Raw genomic sequence first — 21,944 nt, 5'->3', positions numbered from 1 at the left:
ACTGCCTGGCGGCAGCCGCCCGCAAGTTCGCCGATCGGGTCGAGCGGGACGGGTGCCTTGCCTTCGCCGATTGCATCGGGCGGCTCTCTCTCGACCGTCGTCACTGGGCCGCCCGGGTTCCGCGGTCCCACACCCCTGTATGGCGCATCTCCTCTGTCGCCCTATGGCGCTCCCTGGTGCGGCGGCGCCCCTGCTTCGACTTTCAGCACCGCGCCTTCGTCGTCATCTGCCTGGCCGCCACCCTACGGCGCGCCGCCGGTGCCTGCCTACGCTGGCTTGGCACACCCCCATGCAGCCTACGCTGCTTCTTCCTTGCTGGTCCGTGGGGCGCAGCCGTCCTCGCACGTGCAGCCCTACGGGGCGCAGCCGTCCTCGCTGGTCCATGGGGCTGGAGCCCTGACTGGCTTGGGCACTGGCTCTGCTCCTGCAGGAGCCCATCTCGCGTCGCCATACACGGGTACGCAACTGGCGCTCGCCCCCAACCCGGAGACGAACCCGATGATGGGCTGCTATGCGCCACCTGCACAGCCTCATGCGGATCACACGACCGCACCTTCGCCGTTTTACTTCTCACACCTCCTTCCGGTGAAGCTTACGCCGGATAACAATTTTTCATGGCGGGCTTAGGTGCTACCTCTGCTCCGAAGCCGCTACTTGGAGGGGTACGTTGATGGCTCCATCCCGTGCCCGCCGCCGTATCATCCGGCGTATCACGTGTGGGTGGCTCAGGACCGGGAGATTCTCTCTGCTATCCAGTCATCGCTCACCCCGAGCGTGTCGTTGCTGGTCATCTTCGCCGTGACGTCGCAAGATGCTTGGTCGGCGCTTCACAGCAGCTTCGCCTCATTGTCTATGGCGCATGATCATTCTATACGCACTTGGGGGAGACTAAACTTGATGGTCTCTCTATCACTGACTATTTTACCAAGATGTCGGGTCTCGCAGACACATTGGCCTCAATTGGTCAGCCGCTTGGAGATGAGGAATTCAGCACCCACGTGCTCAACGGTCTTGATGATGATTATGACAATCTCGTCGAGAATATTCATGGTCGTGAGGCGCCACTTCCGCCATGAGAGCTATATGTGCATCTTCTTGGTCGTGAGCAGCGCATCAAAGCGCGTCGTGCCTCTCCGAGCTTCATCTCTGCCAACGCCGCGACCCGCGGTAAGCCACAGAAGCCATCGCCGTCGCCTGGTGGGAAGCCGGTGGCCTCATCTCCGAAGGCCCGTGCTGCCCTGCCATCCATCACTGGCGGTGCTAGGCCGGTGGCGTGTTGTCCCTGTTGTGGTGCTCAGCAGGCCTGCCAGCTGTGGGGCATTGGCACACCCTAGCTAGTTCAAGCATTAGAGTGTGCATCATGTTTAATTTTCTCTTAAATTTGAAATGGGGATGACAGAACCCCCAGCACCCCCCTGGAACAACTAGGGTTTACTATTTTTTTCAATGAACGTGAAATGCCCTTCTAAAAAGCCCACCCTTTTTGTTTTAGGTTAAAACCTTTGACAAAAATGGTGCACATTTTTCTAGGACATCTAAGGTCATTGGATTAATCCATATAGTATTTGCATTTGGGCATTTAAATGCTATAAAATATTTTAAATGCTCAAATAATCATAAACTAAAATGTTTGATGTTGGATATATTCTAAGCAGGAGCCATAATTAATTTTATGATTTATGGTAATGCCCTGGCATTTTTAATAAAGCCCTGAAGTTACAGAAATAATAGAATAAATAAAAAAACAGAAAAGGAGAGAAAGAACAGGGACTTACCTGGCGCAGCCCACCAGCCCACCCGGCTCGGCCCACTCCACTGGCTCTTGCCAGTCGTCCTCCTCCTCTCGCCAGGAGGACGAGAAGCGCGTGGCCGGCGCCCGCGGCCACACGCCGGCCACCTCCTGCTTCCGCCGACACCCTGGAGGCGTCTATGAGTGCCACGCCAACCCCCACGTCCCCCTCTCTTTCTCCCCACTCTCCCCGTGGCCTCTCCCCCTCTCTGGCTCTCTCCCCATCTCCCTGCCGAGCGCAGCCGTCACCGCCGACAAGCTCCACCGCAGCCACCGCCGTCCATTCGTTGCCTTGCCGTACCAAGAAGCTCTGCCATTGTCCACTGCTTCGCCTCGACCCATCCCTGAGCGCTCGCTCGCCCCGGAGACGCTGCACCGAGCTCGTCTTCAACCTCGGTCGCCGGAGATCCCCCTCGCCGCCCCGCTCGCTCCAGCCCTTCCTCGAGCTCGCCGTTCGCTTCCCTGCAACCGCTGTGAGCTCCGCCACCGTTTCCCCCTCTCCCCGCGCTCGTCCGTGTCCTCTAACCACCCCGGCCATCGAAGCCGAAGCTCGCCGCCGCCACCGCACGTCGCCGTCATGGCCACAGCCACGTTGGGACGCAACCGAGCACGCCTTTGTCTTCCATGCGCTCGCAGGAGCCCGTAGCACCCCCGCACGCCCCTCGCCGTGCTTGCTAACGACTAGTTCAACCTCACCCGAGCTCCGGCCGCCGCCAAGGTCGACGCCGGTGACGTTTCCGGCCACCCAGCTCCGGCTACTGCCACCACCCGACGCGGCTCACTCCCTGCAACACGTAGATGGTCTCCGCCGTCCTTTTGGTCGCCGGAGTGCAAAACCCGAGCCCTCCGCCGTGTCTGGCCTCGCCGGCGGCTAGACGTCGGCGAGTTTGACTCTGTTTGACCCTGTGTGGGCCCAGGTTGACTCCCCTCCTAAGTCTATGATAGGTGGGGCCAGCCTGCTAATTAGTTTAGGATTAGTTTTAACTAAATTTAATTAGTTTAGTCACTGACATGTGGGCCGAGGCCCCACTGACAGCTAATTAGCACTAACATAATTCTGTAAATCAGTTGAGACACTGACAGACAGGGCCCACCAGTCAGGTTTGACCTGGCCGACCTAGTTGACCCGCTGACATCACACCTATGTCATGTTGACGCATTAATTCAATTACTGGAATTACTTTTATATAGGAAAATCCAGAAAATAGCCAAAACTTCTAAAAATCATAGAAAATCAACCATAGCTCCAAATCAAACAAGTTATATATGAAAAATGATCAGAAAAATTCAATCTATCCATCTGTAATGGTTTCATGCATGACAAAACAAGTTAACCTTGCTGTTTAAGCAGAATAGGATAATGCACTAATAAGGCCATGTTAAATGAGCTAACATTTGAATCTTTGATTCAAATGAGTTCATCCCCTTCTGTTTTAGCTTGCATTAGGCCAAGACACTTTCATCTTGCCATGTCATAGCATGCATCATATTGTTGCATATTGTCATGTGTTGATTATGTTCGGTGTGCCTTTCGTGGTAGGTTCTTCCTCCGAGGATAACCCCGAGTATCCGTCTGAAGGGCAGTACCCTACTACCACTACATCAGGCAAGCAACCATTGATCATTCTGATACAAACCCATGTTCTCGCTTCTGCTCTTGTTTACTGTATTAAGACAATGCGTTTCAAACTGCTGTGTGCTATGGTAGTTGAACCCTTATCCTCTGCATGACCTGTCATTGCCACAATAACTAGATGAAGCCCACTAGCATGTGTAGGAGTTGATTGAGCCATGTATGTGTTTCCTACCTTGCTACGCCTGCTATGCTTAGAGTTGTGTCAGGTCTGGTCCATCTGGGTGATGGGCTAGAGTGAAATGATTATATCGGTAATGTGGGGGATGTGTTGAACATGTTTTGGTAAAGGTATCGATGAGAGGCCATGTAGGAGTACATGGTGGGTTGTTTCATTGAGGCCGTCCATAAGAACTGAGATCTGTATGTGTGATTTAAGATGCAGTTACTACCATACATTGGGCCCGAAACCAATGGACCCACTCGGCTTCTTAATCACCCTAGTACTCTGTCCAGGAGTTGCAAATAGTTTCTGGTGTTTGTAGGTTATGTGTTGGCGGCCGTGCGTAGCACTGACCCTAGGGGTGGGCTATGTTGCGGTAGATACACTGTGGCACAGTGTACCGAGTCACCCGTTTGGTGTCTCGGGAACCCTGTTCACATCATTCAGGGCCGTATGTGAAATCCTCGGCCGGACTCCCTGCGGATGGAACCTGGATAGGCGATACACCTGGACTAGAAACTTGAGTGTTTAGGTAGGCCGTGGCAGACACCCTCGTTGGGCTTCTGCTTGAAGGTTGCCGAGTACATGTTGTGTAAACGGCGGTAAGTGGTGAAAGCGTGTATGAAGAAGTACACTCCTGCAGGGTATAAAAAACCTATTCGAATAGCCGCGTCCGCGGTAAAGGACTACTTGGTTGCCTATACAGTTCATAGACAAGTTAATGGATACTACTAAAAGACTCAAGATAAGTGTGAGTACCGAGGATGGACCTCTCCTAGGATGTCGAGGGAGGATCCCCCGTGGAGTATTGTGTTGGTGAGTAGTGGACTCGTGTGCGAAAACTATTTTTACTAGTGGAGTTCCGTAGGATAGTTCAGCCAAGGGTCAAAGCTGGCTTGCTGCAATAACCCCACCACCTTCTTGAGAATGAGCATGTATAGTAGGATCTGATGTAAGACTTGCTGAGTACCTTTTTGTACTCATGTTTGCATAATTACTGTTTTCAGCTGACAACACCGCCCCCTCCGATGGGTTTTATGTAGACCTTGATGTCAACGAGTGACTAGCCACCCAGGTGGTGATCCTGGCCATGGAGGGCCCTATGTAGATAGACAGGCTTCGAGAAGCCTTCTTGCTTTCTAGTGTCTGTACTCAGACTATTGCTTCCGCATGTGCTTGTATGCTTGTATGACTTGAGTGTCGGGTCATGTGACCCCTACCTGTATGAACATGTTATGTATGGCTCTCTGGAGCCTTTAAATAAAGTACTTGAGTTGTAGAGTTTTGTTGTGATGCCATGTTGTATGTACTCATATCGGGCATATTGTGTGTATGATTGAAATGCTTGGTATGAGTGGGATCCGACAATCTAGTTGTTTATCCTTGGCAGCCTTTCTTATGGGGAAATGTAGTCTAGTGTTCCTCGAGTCATAGTAGTCCTCTACAGCCCGGTCCACCGGAGTCCTGCTAGCCCAGCACTACTGCTCAGGATGCTTGACTGGCCGGCATGTGTTTCACTTCGTTCCTATGTCTGTCCCTTTGGGGAAATGTCACGCGGTGACATCCGGAGTCCTGCCTAGCCTGCTACAGCCCGGGTTCCCCGGAGTCCTGTTAGCCCAGTGCTACAGCCCGGATTCACTCGCTGATGACCGACATGCTCGATGTGATTCATGTATGCCTGTCCCCATAGGTCTGCGCTGCTTTGGGTTCACGACTAGCCATGTCGGCCCAGGTTCTCTGTCATATGGATGCTAGCGACACTATCATATACGTGAGCCAAAAGGCGCAAATGGTCCCGGGCCATGGTAAGGCAACACCCGTGGGGATACCGTGCGTGAGGCCACAATGTGATATGAGGTGTTACCGGCTAGATCGATGTGACTTGGAATCATGGTCCTGACAACGTTGGCATCAGAGCCGGACTGCCTGTAGGTTCGTTGAGCCAAACTGGTCGATGTCGAGTCTAGAAATGCTTTAGCTATATGTAGGGGAATTGATTGTGCGAGGGAACGTAAGGCTCTTTTACTCCTTTACCTTATGCCCTCTGATCTGAGTCATTCTCTTCTCATTCAACGTGGGTTAAGGACTAGGCTCTCTTCTTCTATCAGGTTCACGTGTTACTAATCCGTAGTAGCTTATAGGATTGTTGTTACAAGCCTCAGTACAGTTTCTACTACTTTTAGTATGTTGTCAGTTGAATCAGAACCTTGATACGATGTTGTTGAGTGGTATTGCAAACTGTTGTGGATGTCTCAAATCCTTTTCTGAGCATTTACAGCTGTTATGCTGTCCAAATTTCCCTAGAAGTTCTAATGCCTTTGCCTTGTGGTTGTGCTTTCAGATGGCCACTCGTGCTGAAAACCAAGTGGTTCGCCTGACCCGGTGCCTCGATGTGCCCGGTCATACTGCTATGTTAGTTCGGGTAATGATCGAGACGGGTTACCGTTGGTATCCCGAATACACTATCGAAGAGCAGTTCAGAGACTTCAACCAGAGCCAGTACCTCTGTACCGTCAGGATATATCCCTCTTATCCTGGAGCCACTGAGCCCCTTCACTGTTCCTATGGACTCGGGGTTACTGTTGAGATGGCTGTGCAGGATGCTGCCTATTCCATGATGACCATCATGCGAGTCCGGACTGGCCTGCTTCGGAACACCGACTTCCGTTATATGCCAGCTTCACTTCCGGGAGCGCAAGGGTATCTCCAGGCTATCTATGCTGACCCCACACATGAGGAGTCACTACTTCGCACCACTGCTGAGATGTTTGAGGATAAGGACCGCGAAAATCGGGCCTTGCATATGGAGCTTTTTAACTCTCGTGCTGATCATTGGGCCACATTGACTCGGTTTGCACCGGCGGTACAAGCATGATACGTGGATCTGAGGGATCTGTACCCTGTACGGTCTGGATTGCCGGATTGTATGGAGTGGCGCGATGTGGGAGGCATCACCCCACCTCGTGGTCCCCATCTGCCACCACTTGTGGGACCAAGGCCACATCTGAGTCCCTTTGGTCCGCAAGCTCCGCGGGACTATTTGTTCCCAGATGAACATGTTCCACTTCCAGGTGTTGGTGGCGACTTCTATGAGGATTACTACAGAGCCGTCTGAGCTAGTAGTAGTTCCACTAGTATTGTAGTAGTTGTATTCTCCACAGTCCTACGTGACCGTGGGATACGACTTGGTGTGTATCACGCTCCAGAGGTGTAGGAAAATAATGTATAGGAGCTTGGAATGCCTCCGATGAGATGTAATGTCTTCCACCGTAGTTGTACTCTAGCCTGGGCTTGTACTAAAGTATGTACGGTGTGTATGACCAATGGTATATATATGGCAGTTTCTATATTACCATGTCGTGCAATGAACATCTTAGCGTTCCATGTTATCCATTACATTCTGCACTTCCTTGCTAAGTTGTGCCATCCTTATCTTAACCGTTGTGTTGTTTTCTCCTTGGATGGTCAACACCCGCAGCAACCCTGCTGCCCTAGAGCAGGGGGAAGCCAGTGCAGCTAGGGGTGAAAATCTGCCTCACCCGCCTTCTCTGGACAAAGTGATGCTGGAGGCGGAAAGAAACAAGCATGAGACTAACCGTCTGCTAGAGCGGATTGAGCAGAACACTGCACGCCATCAGCGAAATGACTTGCTGTCAATCAATGACTTTATCAAGCTGTACCCACCAAAGTTTAACCATTCCGTCGAGCCCCTCGACGCAGATGACTGGCTTCGCAGCATCACCCACAAGCTACATTCTGCCAACATAGCCGAAGCCGACAAGGTTACCTATGCTGCCTATCACCTCGAAGGCCCAGCTAGCCTTTGGTGGGAAAACTTTGAAGCTATGCGCCCGGTCGGTCAAATCACTACTTGGGCTGAATTCATTGAGGCTTTCTGTGAGCATCACATTCCGGAAGGTCTCATGGATCGCAAGAGGGAGGAGTTCTGCAACTTCACCCAAGGAAGACTGACTATGGATGCATATAGTCGTGAATTTGGGAATCTGGCATGATATGCTCCTGAAGAAGTATCTACCGATGCTAAGAAGCAGGCAAGGTTCCGCAAGGGACTTAGCCCTGAGCTTCGCCGCGATCTTCGTCTGCACGAGTGCACCTCCTTTCAGAAGTTGGTCAATAAAGCCATCAGTGCTGAGTCAGGCCAGTCTGACTATGACACTTCACGCAAGCACTCACGTGATTTTGGCTCTTCATCCGGCTCTGGAGCTCAGAAGCGTCGGGTGTGGATTCCAAGCACGACACTGCCACCCAGGTTCATTCCGAGGCCATCCTTTGAGGCGCCTCGTCCCAACCAGCAGTTTGCACCGCCCAAGCCCTATGGTGACCCCGCTGCTAATGCTGCTCCATGTCCTAATGTTGTGACATGTTTCAAGTGTGGAGAGCCGGGTCACTATAGTCGAGAGTGTCCCCAGAACAACAACCCCAATCAGTCTGGAAAGTCCGTTGGCCGTGGTAAGCCAGCGGGCAAGACATTCTACACCAAGACGGTCACCACTGACGTGGCCATGTCAACTATGTCTCAGCCGAGGAGGCTCATGAGGATCCTAACGTCGTCCTTAGTATGCTCCTTGTTAATTGCCATCCGGCATCTGTTCTTTTCGATACTGGAGCATCTCATTCATTCATATCCGAGAAGTATGCTCGATTGCATAACACGACATTCTGTGACATGCCCACTTCCATGGTAATTCAAACTCCAGGTTCCAAATGGCAAACCTCTAGAGTAAGCCATGGGAATGAAATTCTTGTCGATAGACTTGTCTTCCTTGCATCCTTAATAGCTCTCAAGTCCTCGGACATAAACATCATCTTGGGTATGGACTGGATGTCAACTCATTATGCTAAGATTGATTGTGCCACTAGAACCGTTCAACTTACTCACCCGTCGGGCAAGACAGTCAATGTCTTAACTCGACTGGCCAAGCGCCAGCTTTACTCCCTAAATGCCAACCCCCTTCCAGACCTTGAGGATATTCCGGTAGTCCGAGACTTTCCGGATGTCTTTCCAGAAGAACTGCCAGGTGTTCCACCTGACAGGGATGTCGAGTTTGTGATAGACCTTGTTCCAGGAACAGTTCCAATTTCTAGAAGACCCTATAAGATGGCACCCTTAGAACTAGCCGAGCTTAAGAACCAACTCAACGAGTCCTTGAAAAAGGGTTTCATCCGTCCTAGTTCCTCTCCTTGGGCTTGCCCCGTCCTCTTTGTCAAGAAGAAGGATGGAACGGATCGGATGGTTGTAGATTACCGACCTGTCAACTTGGTCACTATCAAGAACAAGTATCCGCTTCCCAGGATCAACGATCTGTATGATCAGCTTGCTGGATCCTCAGTCTTTTCCAAGATGGATTTGAGGTTAGGTTACCATCAAATCAAAATCAGAAACGGGGACATTCCCAAAACGGCCTTTGTTACCCGTTATGGCCAATACGAGTACACCGTTATGTCCTTCGGTTTAACCAATGCCCCAGCCACCTTCTCTCGGTTACTGAACTCGGTCTTCATGGAGTATTTGGATAAATTCGTCATGGTTTATCTCGATGACATACTCATCTACTCCAAGAATGAAGAGGAACATGCCGAACATCTAAGGCTGGTATTGATGAAACTTTGAGAGCATCGCCTTTATGCCAAATTCTCCAAGTGTGAATTTTGGTTGCCAGAAGTGACCTATCTAGGTCATGTAATCTCTGGTAAGGGTATTGCTGTCAATCCCGAGCGAGTTCAAGCCGTCTTCGATTGGACTCCACCTGAGACGGTCAAGCAAGTTCGGAGCTTCCTTGGCTTAGCGAGCTATTGCCGCTGCTTCGTCAAGAATTTCTCCAAGGTTGCTAAACCTCTAACTGAACTCCTCAAGAAAGATAAAAAGTTAGAGTGGACCCCACAGTGCGAGTTCAACTTTCAGGAACTGAAAAGACGCCTGACATCTGCTCCCGTACTGGTACCACAAGATTTCTCCAAGGACTTTATTATCTATTGCGACGCCTCGTGACAAGGACTAGGTTGCATACTCATGCAAGACCATCAGGTAATTGCCTATGCTTCACGGCAATTACACCCACATGAGGAAAACTATCCCACACATGATCTAGAGCTTGCAGCTGTAGTCCATGCACTCAAAACTTGGCGACATTACCTCCTCAGTAATTGTTGCGAGATCTTCACTGATCACCAAAGTTTGAAATATAGCTTCACCCAACCGGATTTGAATCTCAGGCAATGACGTTGGGTCGAGTTGATCTCGGATTACGACTTAGGAATAACTTACACCCCGGGCAAAGCCAATGTCATGGCTGATGCGCTAAGTCGTAAATCTTATTGTAACAACCTGATGTTACACCAAAGTCAACCACTTCTCCACGAGGAATTTCGTAAGCTCAATCTTCACATTGTTCCTCAAGGATTCCTATCCACCCTGGTGGCGAAACCTACCCTTACGGATCAGATCATCAAGGCACAGAAGGTAGATCCGGGAATCTCCCGTATTAAGAGAAGCATTAAGAAAGGAGTCGCGAATTGTTTCTTCGTTGATGATCAGGGTGTCGTATACTTTGGAAACCGCTTAGTGGTTCCCAAGGCACGAAACCTGAGGCGGCTGATCCTTAAGGAAGCTCATGAATCCCCTCTCACCATTCATCCCGGTAGTACTAAAATGTATCAAGACCTACGCCAGAGGTTTTGGTGGACTAGGATGAAGAGAGAAATCGCTCAATATATTGCTAATTGTGACATTTGTCGTCGTGTTAAAGCAGAGCATCAACGGCCTCCTGGCACCCTTCAACCTTTGGCTATTCCTGAGTGGAAATGGGATAAAATCAGTATGGATTTCATCACTGGGTTTCCCAGGACCAAGAGAGGGAATAATGCCATCTTTGTCGTGATCGACCATCTTTCCAAGGTAGCCCATTTCCTACCTGTTCGTGAGAGTATCTCTGCTAGCCAGCTAGCTGACTTGTACATCTCCCGAATAGTGTCTCTTCATGGTGTCCCATTGGAAATTAATTCAGACCCTGGGAGTCTCTTCACCTCTCGATTTTGGGAAAGTTTCCAAAATGCTATGGGAACTCGTCTCTCCTTTAGCACCGCCTTCCATCCTCAATCAAGTGGTCAAGTAGAGCGAGTCAACCAAGTTCTAGAAGATATGCTCTGAGCTTCTGTCATCTCATTCGGAATGGGTTGGGAGAAAAGCCTGCCATTCACGGAGTTTGCTTATAACAATAGTTATCAAGCTAGTTTGGGCAAAGCTCCTTTCGAAGTTCTCTATGGACGAAAATGTCGAACGCCTCTTAACTGGTCAGAAACCGGGGAAAGACAACTCTTTGGCCCGGATATGATTCGGAAGGCAGAAGAGCAGGTTCGCGTTATTCGTGAGAAATTGAAAACAACCCAATCTCGTCAAAAGAGCCAATATGATCGTAAACATAAGCTCATGACTTATGAAGTTGGCGAGAAGGCTTACCTTTGGGTTACTCCGTTAAAGGGAACCCATCGTTTCGGTATCAAAGGCAAATTGGCTCCTCGTTACATCGGACCCTTTCGCATTCTTGCCAAACGAGGAGAAGTTGCCTACCAATTGGAACTACCTTCGCATCTTTCCAGAGTTCACGATGTCTTCCACGTTTCTCAACTCAGGCATTGCTTCATGGATCCTATCCGTGGAGTGGACCACGAAACGCTTGATCTACAAGATAACCTCTCATATCGGGAATATCCCGTTCGTATCCTTGATCAAGCTGAGCGTACCACTCGATGTCATAATATCAAGTTTCTCAAGGTTCAATGGTCACACCATTCCGAGAAAGAAGCCACTTGGGAAAGGGAGGATCGTCTTCGACTCGAGTACCCCACCTTCTTTTCGGACGATCCTAAATCTCAGGACGAGATTCTTTTGAGTGGGGGTGAGTTGTCACACCCTAGCTAGTTCAAGCATTAGAGTGTGCATCATGTTTAATTTTCTCTTAAATTTGAAATGGGGATGACAGAACCCCCACCACCCCCCTGGAACAACTAGGGTTTACTAAAAACTTTTTCAATGAACCTAAAATGCCCTTCTAAAAAGCCCACCCTTTTTGTTTTGGGTTAAAACCTTTGACAAAAATGGTGCACATTTTTCTAGGACATCTAAGGTCCATTGGATTAATCCATATAGTATTTGCATTTGGGCATTTAAATGCTATAAAATATTTTAAATGCTCAAATAATCATAAACTAAAATGTTTGCTGTTGGATATATTCTAAGCAGTAGCCATGATTAATTTTATGATTTATGGTAATGCCCTGGCATTTTTAATAAAGTCCCGAAGTTACAGAAATAATAGAATAAATAAAAAACAGAAAAGGAGAGAAAGAACAGGGACTTACCTGGCGCAGCCCACCAGCCCACCCGGCTCGGCCCAGTCCACTGGCTCTTGCCAGTCGTCCTCCTCCTCTTGTCAGGAGGACGAGAAGCGCGTGGCCGGCGCCCACGGCCACACGCCGGCCACCTCCTGCTTCCGCCGACGCCCTGGAGGCGTCTACGAGTGCCACGCCGACCCCACGTCCACCTCTCTTTCTCCCCACTCTTCTCGTGGCCTCTCCCCCTCTCTGGCTCTCTCCCCATCTCCCTGCCGAGCGCAGCCGTCGCCGCCGACAAGCTCCACCGCAGCCACCGCCGTCCATTCGTTGCCTCGCCGTGCCAAGAAGCTCCGTCGTCGTCCACTGCTTCGCCTCAACCCATCCCCGAGCGCTCGCTCACCCCGGAGACGCTGCACCGAGCTCGTCTTCAACCTCGGTCGCTGGAGATCCCCTTCGCCGCCCCGCTCGCTCCAGCCCTTCCCTGAGCTCGCCATTCACTTCCCTGCAACCGCTGTGAGCTCCGCCACCGTTTCCCCCTCTCCCCGCGCTTGTCCGCGTCCTCTAACCACCCCGGCCATCGAAGCCGAAGCTCGCCGCCGCCACCGCACGTCGCCGTTGTGGCCACAGCCACGTCGGGACGCAACCGAGCACGCCTTCATCTTCCATGCGCTCGCAGGAGCCCGTAGCACCCCCGCACGCCCCTCGCCGTGCCTGCTAACGACTAGTTCAACCTCACCCGAGCTCCGGCCGCCGCCAAGGTCGACGCTGGCGATGTTTCCGGCCACCCCAGCTCCGGCTACTACCACCACCCGACGCGGCTCACTCCCCGCAACACGTAGATGGTCTCCGCCGTCCTTTTGGTCACCGGAGTGCAAAACCCGAGCCCTCCGCCGCATCTGGCCTCGCCGGCGGCTAGACGCTGGCGAGTTTGACTCTGTTTGACCCCGTGTGGGCCCAGGTTGACTCCCCTCCTGAGTATATGACAGGTGGGGCCGGCCTACTAATTAGTTTAGGATTAGTTTTAACTAAATTTAATTAGTTTAGTCACTGACATGTGGGCCCATGCCCCACTAACATCCAATTAACACTAACATAATTCTGTTAATCAGTTGAGACACTGACAGACAGGGCCCACCAGTCAGGTTTGACCTGGCCGACCCAGTTGACCCGTTGACGTCACACCTATATCATGCTGATGCATTAATTCAATTACTGGAATTACTTTTATATAGGAAATTCCAGAAAATAGCCAGAACTTCTAAAAATCATAGAAAATCAACCATAGCTCCAAATCAAACAAGTTATATATGAAAAATGATCAAAAAAATTCAATCTATCCATCTGTAATGGTTCCATGCATGACAAAACAAGTTAACCTTGCTGTTTAAGCAGAATAAGATAATGCACTAATAAGGCCATGTTAAATGAGCTAACATTTGAATCTTTGATTCAAATGAGTTCATCCCCTTCTGTTTTAGCTTGAATTAGGCCAAGACACTTTCATCTTGCCATGTCATAGCATGCATCATATTGTTGCATATTGTCATGTGTTGATTATGTTCGGTGTGCCTTTCGTGGTAGGTTCTTCCTCCGAGGATAACCCCGAGTGTCCGTCTGAAGGGCAGTACCCTACTACCACTACATCAGGCAAACAACCATTGATCATTCCGATACAAACCCATGTTCTTGCTTCTGCTCTTGTTTACTACATTAAGACAACGCATTTCAAACTGCCATGTGCTACGGTAGTTGAACCCTTATCCTCTGCATGACCTGTCATTGCCACAGTAACTAGATGAAACCCACTAGCATGTGTAGGAGTTGATTGAGCCATGTATGTGTTTCCTACCTTGCTATGCCTGCTATGCTTAGAGTTGTGTCAGGTCTGGTCCATCTGGGTGATGGGCTAGAGTGAAATGATTATATCGGTAATGTGGGGGATGTGTTGAACATGTTTTGGTAAAGGTATCGATGAGAGGCCATGTAGGAGTACATGGTGGGTTGTTTCATTGAGGCCGTCCATAAGAACTGAGATCTGTATGTGTGATTTAAGATGCAGTTACTACCATACATTGGGCCCGAAACCAATGGACCCTCTCGGCTTCTTAATCACCCTAGTACTCTGTCCAGGAGTTGCAAATAGTTTCTGGTGTTTGTAGGTTATGTGTTGGCGGCCGTGCGTAGCGCTGACCCTAGGGATGGGCTATGTTGCGGTAGATACACCGTGGCACGGTGTACCGAGTCACCCGTTTGGTGTCTCGGGAACCCTGTTCACATCGTTCGGGGCCGTATGTGGAAACCTCGGCCGGACTCCCTGCGGATGGAACCTGGATAGGCGATACACCTACACTAGAGACTTGAGTGTTTAGGTAGGCCGTGGCCGACACCCTCGTTGGGCTTTCGCTTGAAGGTTGCCGAGTACATGTCGTGTAAACGGCGGTAAGTGGTGAAAGCGTGTATGAAGAAGTACACCCCTGCAGGGTATAAAAAACCTATTCGAATAGCCGCGTCCGCGGTAAAGGACTACTTGGTTGCCTATACAGTTCATAGACAAGTTAATGGATACTACTAAAAGACTCAAGATAAGTGTGAGTACCGAGGATGGCCCTCTCGTAGGATGTCGAGGGAGGATCCCCGGTGGAGTATTGTGTTGGTGAGTAGTGGACTCGTGTGCGAAAACTATTTTTACTAGTGGAGTTCCGTAGGATAGTTTAGCCAAGGGTCAAAGCTGGCTTGCTGCAATAACCCCACCACCTTCTCGAGAATGAGCATGTATAGTAGGATCTGATGTAAGACTTGCCTAGTACCTTTGTACTCATGTTTGCATAATTACTGTTTTCAGCTAACAACACCGCCCCGTCCGATGGGTTTTATGTAGACCTTGATGTTGACGAGTGACTAGCCACCCAGGTGGTGATCCTGGCCATGGAGGGCCCTATGTAGATAGACAGGCTTCGAGAAGCCTTCTTACTTTCGAGTGTTTGTACTCAGACTATTGCTTCTGCATGTGCTTGTATGACTTGAGTGTCGGCTCATGTGACCCCTACCTGTATGAACATGTTATGTATGGCTCTCTGGAGCCTTTAAATAAAGTACTTGAGTAGTAGAGTTTTGTTGTGATGCCATGTTGTATGTACTCATATCGGGCATATTGTGTGTATGATTGAAATGCTTGGTATGAGTGGGATCCGACAATCTAGTTGTTTATCCTTGGCAGCCTTTCTTATGGGGAAATGTAGTCTAGTGTTCCTCGAGTCATAGTAGTCCGCTACAGCCCGGTTCACCGGAGTCCTGCTAGCCCAGCACTACTGTTCAGGACGCTTGACTGGCCGACATGTGTTTCACTTCGTTCCTATGTCTATCTCTTCGGGGAAATGTCATGCGGTGACATCCGGAGTCCTGCCTAGCCTGCTACAGCCCGGGTTCCCCGGAGTCCTGTTAGCCCAGTGCTACAGCCCGGATTCACTCGCTGATGACCGACATGCTCGATGTGATTCATGTATGCCTGTCCCCATAGGTCTGCGCCGCTTTGGGTTCACGACTAGGCATGTCGGCCTGGGTTCTCTGTCATATGGATGCTAGCGACACTATCATATAGGTGAGCCAAAAGGCGCAAACGGTCCCAGGCCATGGTAAGGCGACACCCGTGGGGATACCGTGCGTGAGGCCGCAATGTGATATGAGGTGTTACCGGCTAAATCGATGTGACTTGGAATCAGGGTCCTGACAGGCATTGAGCGCCACATCACCTCCCGGTGTCATCGACGCTACAAGTAAGACTTTCTCGGTCTGGGCAATAATGGCAAAGGGAATGCAAAACAGGCTGTTGCGGTGACAAGTCATGATCATGGGCGTACTCCGTCCTACTCCATCGATCCTATGTGGTATATGGACACGGCAACCACGAACCACCTCACCAACGAGATGGCCAAGCTTTCCACCAAGGAACCATATTGCAGTCATGATCAGGTGCACATAGCCAATGGAGCAGGTATGCACATCTCCCATGTTGGTCAGGCCTCACTTCTTGCACACAACTTTCGCAAACTGCATCTGTCTAATGTTCTTCATGTTCCCACTACTACACGTAGTTTGTTGTCTATTCCTCAACTTACCCGTGATAATAATGTCCTTGCCGAATTTCACCCTTTTCGTTTCTTTATCAAGGATCGGGACACGAGGGCCGTTCTGCTTAGTGGCCGTCTTCGCCATGGTTTATATGCACTTGACGTGCCGCCCACATCTCCTATGCAGTGTTCTCCTCAAGCGTTCAGCGGTGTTCGTGTGTCGTATACACATTGGCATGCATGTCTTGGTCACCCTGCTGCCCCTATAGTTCGTCATGTGCTACATCGTCATGAACTACCAGTTGTGTCCAATAAAACTGCTAAAACAATTTGTGATGCCTTGCAGCAGAGCAAGAGTCACCAACTTCCGTTTTCAGAGTCTAGTCGTGTTGTGAAACATCCTCTTGAGCTTGTGTTTTCTGATGTATGGGGTCATGCCCAAACGTCCGTTAGTGGCCGTAATTATTATGTCAGTTTCATTGATGCTTATAGTCGGTTCACTTGGCTCTATCTTATTAAGCGAAAATCTGTTGTGTTTGATGTTTTTATTCAGTTTCAAACACATGTTGAGCGTCTCCTTAAGCAGAAAATTATTCATGTTCAATCCGACTGGAGGGGGGGTGAATATCACAACCTCAACACCTTTTTCAACAAGCTTGGGATTTCATACCGTGTGTCTTGTCCTCATACACATTAGCAGAATGGAACTGCTGAACGTAAGCATCGTCATCTTGTAGAGACTGGCCTTACTTTGCTAGCTTATGCCTCCATCCCATTTCGGTTTTGGAGTGATGCTTTCTCCATCACTTGTTTCTTGATAAACAGGCTACCCTCACGACTTCTGAATATGAAAACTCCTCTTGAACTCTTGCTCAACGAAATCCCAGACTGCACTTTTCTCAGAGTGTTTGGGTGTGCATGTTGGCCCCATTTGCGTCCATACAATAAACGTAAGTTAGAGTTTCGGTCTAAAAAGTGTGTTTTTCTTGGATATAGTTCCCTTCACAAAGGGTACACATGCCTGCACGTTCGCACCAATCATGTCTACATCTCTCGTGTTGTCGTTTTTGATGAGAATGTATTTACTTTCCATGCACTTCCGAACAACTCTGAAACTCCTATGCCACTTGTCCACTCTACCACACCTTTGCCTGATCAATTTGTGGATGTTGCGAATGCTCCTGTGTTGCTTCCTAATTATACTGCAGGTATTGGACGTGGTGCTCGTCTTGAGCTACTTGATGAACAGGTGCTGGATGATGCTCCGGAGCGGGACGTGGATTCTCTGCATGGGGCATGCATAACGGGTGCAGCCGCCCCGCGGGCGTCGCCGTCATCTGACTCGCCCCGCCTGCCCCACGCGAGTCGCCCCCGCCTGACTTGGTGGACGCTGGCCCGATGGCTGGGCCGCCTGCCGCAACACCTGGCCCGACCGCTGGCTCTTCTGCGCCAGATGGGCTGGCCTTGCCTGGCCCGACGTCGCCCGTGGACCGGCCGGCCACACCTGGCCCGACGCTGCAGCTCTCCCCGGTGCCAGGCAGCTCTGGCGCTGGCTCGCAGGCTGATTTGGCCTCGCCTCTGCAGTCGCCTGTGCCAAGCCCAACCTTGCCAACACAGCCGGCTGCTGCTGTGCTTCATCCTCGCACGCGCAGTCAGACATGAGTTTTTCAGCCAAAGAAATGCACTGACAGGACTGTCGCATGGCTCGCTGCTTGCATGGCTCATATTGCTGCGGATCCCACTGCCGAGCCTCGCCATTTTCAGGCTGCACTGGGTATTCCTCATTGGCATGCCGCGATGGAACAGGAGTTTCAGGCTGTGCTTCAGAATGAGACTTGGCATCTTGTTCCCCTGACGTCTGGTGTTAACATTATTGATTCCAAATGGGTTTTTAAAGTCAAGAGACATGCTGATGGTTCTATTGAGCGCTACAAAGCACGACTTGTTGCCAAGGGTTTCAAACAGAGGTATGGTCTTGATTACAAAGACACGTCCAGTCCAGTTATCAAGCCTACTACCATTCATTTGCTGCTGTCTCTGGCTGTTACTCGTGGATGGTTTCTTCGTCTGCTTGATGTGCAGAATGCCTTTCTGCATGGAGTCTTGGAGGAAGAAGTTTATATGCATCAACCATTGGGTTTTGTGGATCCTGCACGTCCTCATCATATTTGTTGTCTTGTTAAGGCGCTATATGGACTTAAACAGGCTCCCCATGCGTGGCATGCACGCCTCTCCTCTGTTCTTTGGGCTCTTGGTATTCTTCCCTCCACTGCTGACATGTCCTTGTTCCTTCTTCAACGTCCTAAGGTTACGATGTATCTCCTAGTTTATGTTGATGATATCATCCTCATCAGTTCCTCTGCTGCTGCTACGGATCGTCTTGTGGCTGCTTTGAGTGGGGATTTTGTTGTCAAGGACTTAGGAGCACTGCACTTCTTCCTTGGTCTGGAGGTTTCACGTTCTTCTGCTGGGTTGACTCTTACTCAGAAGAAGTATTCTGTGGATTTGTTGTGTCATGCTGGCATGCTGAAGTGTAAACATGCGATCACTCCGATGTCTGCTACTGATCGGTTGTTTGCCCTTGATGGAGATCTTCTTTCACCTGATGATGCTACTGAGTATCGTAGTCTTGTTGGTGGTCTGTAGTATCTTACTATCACCAGACCAGATGTCTCTTATTAAGTCAACCGTGTATGTCAGTATCTTCATGCACCCAGGATGTATCATTGGTCAGCTGTGAAGCGCATTCTGCGTTATATTTGTCTCACTGCCTCTTATGGGTTGCTTCTCTAGCCTGCACCGTCTTATGTGATCTCAGCCTTTTCAAATGCATATTGGGCTGGGTGTCCTGATGACAGGCGATCCACGGGGGGATATGCAGTGTTTGTTGGTCCTAATTTGATTGCTTGGAATGCTCGCAAGCAGGCTACGGTGTCTCGCAGCAGTACTGAAGCTGAGTACAAAGTCGTTGCTGATGCAACTACTGAGATCATATGGGTTCAGTCCTTGTTGAGAGAGTTGAGAGTCTCTCCTGCTCATTCTCCAGTGCTTTGGTGTGACAATATTGGTGCTACCTATCTTTCATCTAATCCAGTGTTTCATGCTCGGACGAAACACATTGAGGTAGACTATCACTTTGTTCGAGAACGTGTTGCACTAAAGCTCCTCAGTATCAAGTTCATCTCATCAAAAGATCAACTTGATGACATCTTCACGAAGCCTCTTCCACAACCACAGTTTGTAGGCTGTAGGCGCAGTCTTAACTTGCTTGGTACTTCAGGCCATAGTTAAGATTGAGGGAGGGTGTTAGACTGTATATATACGTAGACCCTTGTATACATCTAGAATTGTATTGTACCCTTTGGTAATTCTATATAATGAGATCGCCACACCCTGTTTAGGGTGTCGACCAGTTTCCCAAACATTGTGTTTTACAGCTTCTCCTAGAGTGATTTCCATAAAAGTGCCTCCCGCGGCCAAATCAAAAAGATTTCTAGAAGCAAAATTCAATCCAACATAATTTTTTTGTATGCTCATCCATAAGTTTAATCCATGAGTAGGGCAATTACGTATCATTAATTTCATCCTCTCCCAAGCTTATGCAACGTGCTCATGATCAAGTTGCTTAAAATTCATAATATCGTTTCTAAGAGAGATGGTCTTAGAGGGAGGAAAATACATAGAGATAAAAGCATCTTTGCACTTATTCCATGAATCAATACTATTTTTAGGCAATGACGAAAACCAAGTTTTAGCACGATCTCTAAGAGAAAACGGAAAAAGCTTCAATTTAACAATATCATTATCCACATCTTCCTTCTTTTGCATATCACACAAATCAACAAAGCTGTTTAGATGGGTAGCATCATCAATACTAGGAAGGCCAGAAAACGGATCTTTCATAACAATGTTTAGCAAAGAAGTATTAATTTCACAAGATTCAGCATCGGTAAGACGAGCAATTAGAGTGCTAATAAAATCATTATTGTTGGTATTGGAAAAGTCACACAATTTAGTATTGTCTTGAGCCATCGTGACAAACAATCCAACACACAAGCACACAAGAAGCAAGAAAAAAGAGGCGAACGGAAAAGAGGGCGAGTAAAACGACAAGGGTGAAGTGGGGGAGAGGAAAACGAGAGGCAAATGGTAAATAATGTAATGTGAGGGATAAGAGTTTGTGATGGGTACTTGGTATGTCTTGACTGGTGCGTAGATCTCCCCGACAACGGCGCCAGAAATCCTTCTTACTACCTCTTGAGCATGCGTTGGTTTTCCAGCAAAGTAGCATAAGTATTTCCCTCAGTTTTTGAGAACCAAGGTATCAATCCAGTAGGAGATTACACGCAAGTCCCTCGTACCTGCACAAGCAAACAAGAACCTCGGAACCAACGCGATAAAGGGGTTGTCAATCCCTTCACGGTCACTTATGAAAGTGAGATCTGATAGAGATAATAAGATAAATATTTTTGGTATTTTTGTTGTATAGATTGGAAAATAAAGATTGCAAAATAAATGGCGATAGAAATAGCAAGTTGATAAGAAAATAATATGATGTAAGAAAGACTCGGGGGCCATAGGTTTCACTAGTCGCTTCTCACAAGATAGCAAATTCTATGATGGGTGAACAAATTACTGTCGAGCAATTGATAGAAAACACTACAAAAAAATACACTTCCGTGATGATACGTGTTTGTCACACTAGGTCGCTTTTTTTGTCATGCATGTACATCAATGACAAATTTATGACAGAATCAAGATAGTTATACCTGTGCTGTCGTAGAAGTGTTCCATGACATTACCAAAATTATCATCACGGAAGTGTCCACTTCCATGACGATAAATCACGCGTCATAGAAGTGCTTTCGTCAAGGGTGACTGACACGTGGCATCCACCATAACGGAACATCGTTAAGCTATCGGGTCGGGTTTTGGATCCGATAACTCGTTAACAGCCCCGACCAATGGGGATTTTCCACGTGTAAAATCATCATTGGCTAGAGGAAACACGTGTCGGCTCATCGTCGGGACAGATGTCATCCACTCACTGGACAGAATGCGCCTATGATACTGTAACACCCCGGATGTAACTTTCCCAATTTGTACTCCAACTCTTGCCGTTTTCGGCGTTAAGTTATCTTTATTTCCTCGGGTTTGGGTTTTTGTCTCTGTGTGTTGTTGTCGTTGTCATGCATCTCATATCATGTCATCATGTGCATTGCATTTTCATACGTGTTCGTCTCATGCATTCGAGCATTTTCCCCGTTGTTCGTTTTGCATTCCGGCGCTTCGTTCTCCTCCGGTGGTCAATTCTAGCTTTCTTTCGTGTGTGGGGTTTAAACATTTCCGGATTGGACCGAGACTTGCTATGCGGCCTTGGTTTACTACCGGTAGACCGCCTGTCAAGTTACGTAACATTTGGACTTCGTCTGGTACTCCAATGGTTAACCAAGGGACCGAAAAGGCCTCGTGTGTGTTGCAGTCCAACACCCCTCCAATTTGGCCCAAAACCCACCAAACTCTGCTCCATGTCCTAGAGCGTTCGATCACGATCGCGTGACTGAAAACCGCACCTCATTTGGACTCTCCTAGCTCCCTCTATGCCTATATATACACCCCTCCATTTTCGGATCTTCTTCCTCCTCGAAACCCTAAAAACTACAGCTCCGCGCGCCGGACGTGTCCACGCCGCGCCGGACGTGTCCACCGCCCGCCCGCCACCTCACTCCGGCCTATAGGAGCTCGCCATGTCATCCCCGCCGTCGCTCCAGGCCAATCGGGTGCCGCCAGCTCACCCGGCCGGCTCTCTCTCTCCGCCGCGGCCCGCGGTGCCCGAGGCCGGCCCGCGCGGGCCCATCTACTCGCGCCGCCGCCTGGGAGGCGCCGCCTTTCTCCTCCCGTGCACCGACGCCCGCTGCCCCGCTCTGCCACGGCGCCGGC

The sequence above is a fragment of the Triticum dicoccoides genome, chromosome 7A, assembly GCF_002162155.2.
Source record: "Triticum dicoccoides isolate Atlit2015 ecotype Zavitan chromosome 7A, WEW_v2.0, whole genome shotgun sequence".
Classification (NCBI taxonomy): domain Eukaryota; kingdom Viridiplantae; phylum Streptophyta; class Magnoliopsida; order Poales; family Poaceae; genus Triticum; species Triticum dicoccoides.
The sequence above is the reverse complement of the archived record's forward strand: the minus strand, read 5'-3'. Positions refer to the sequence as shown.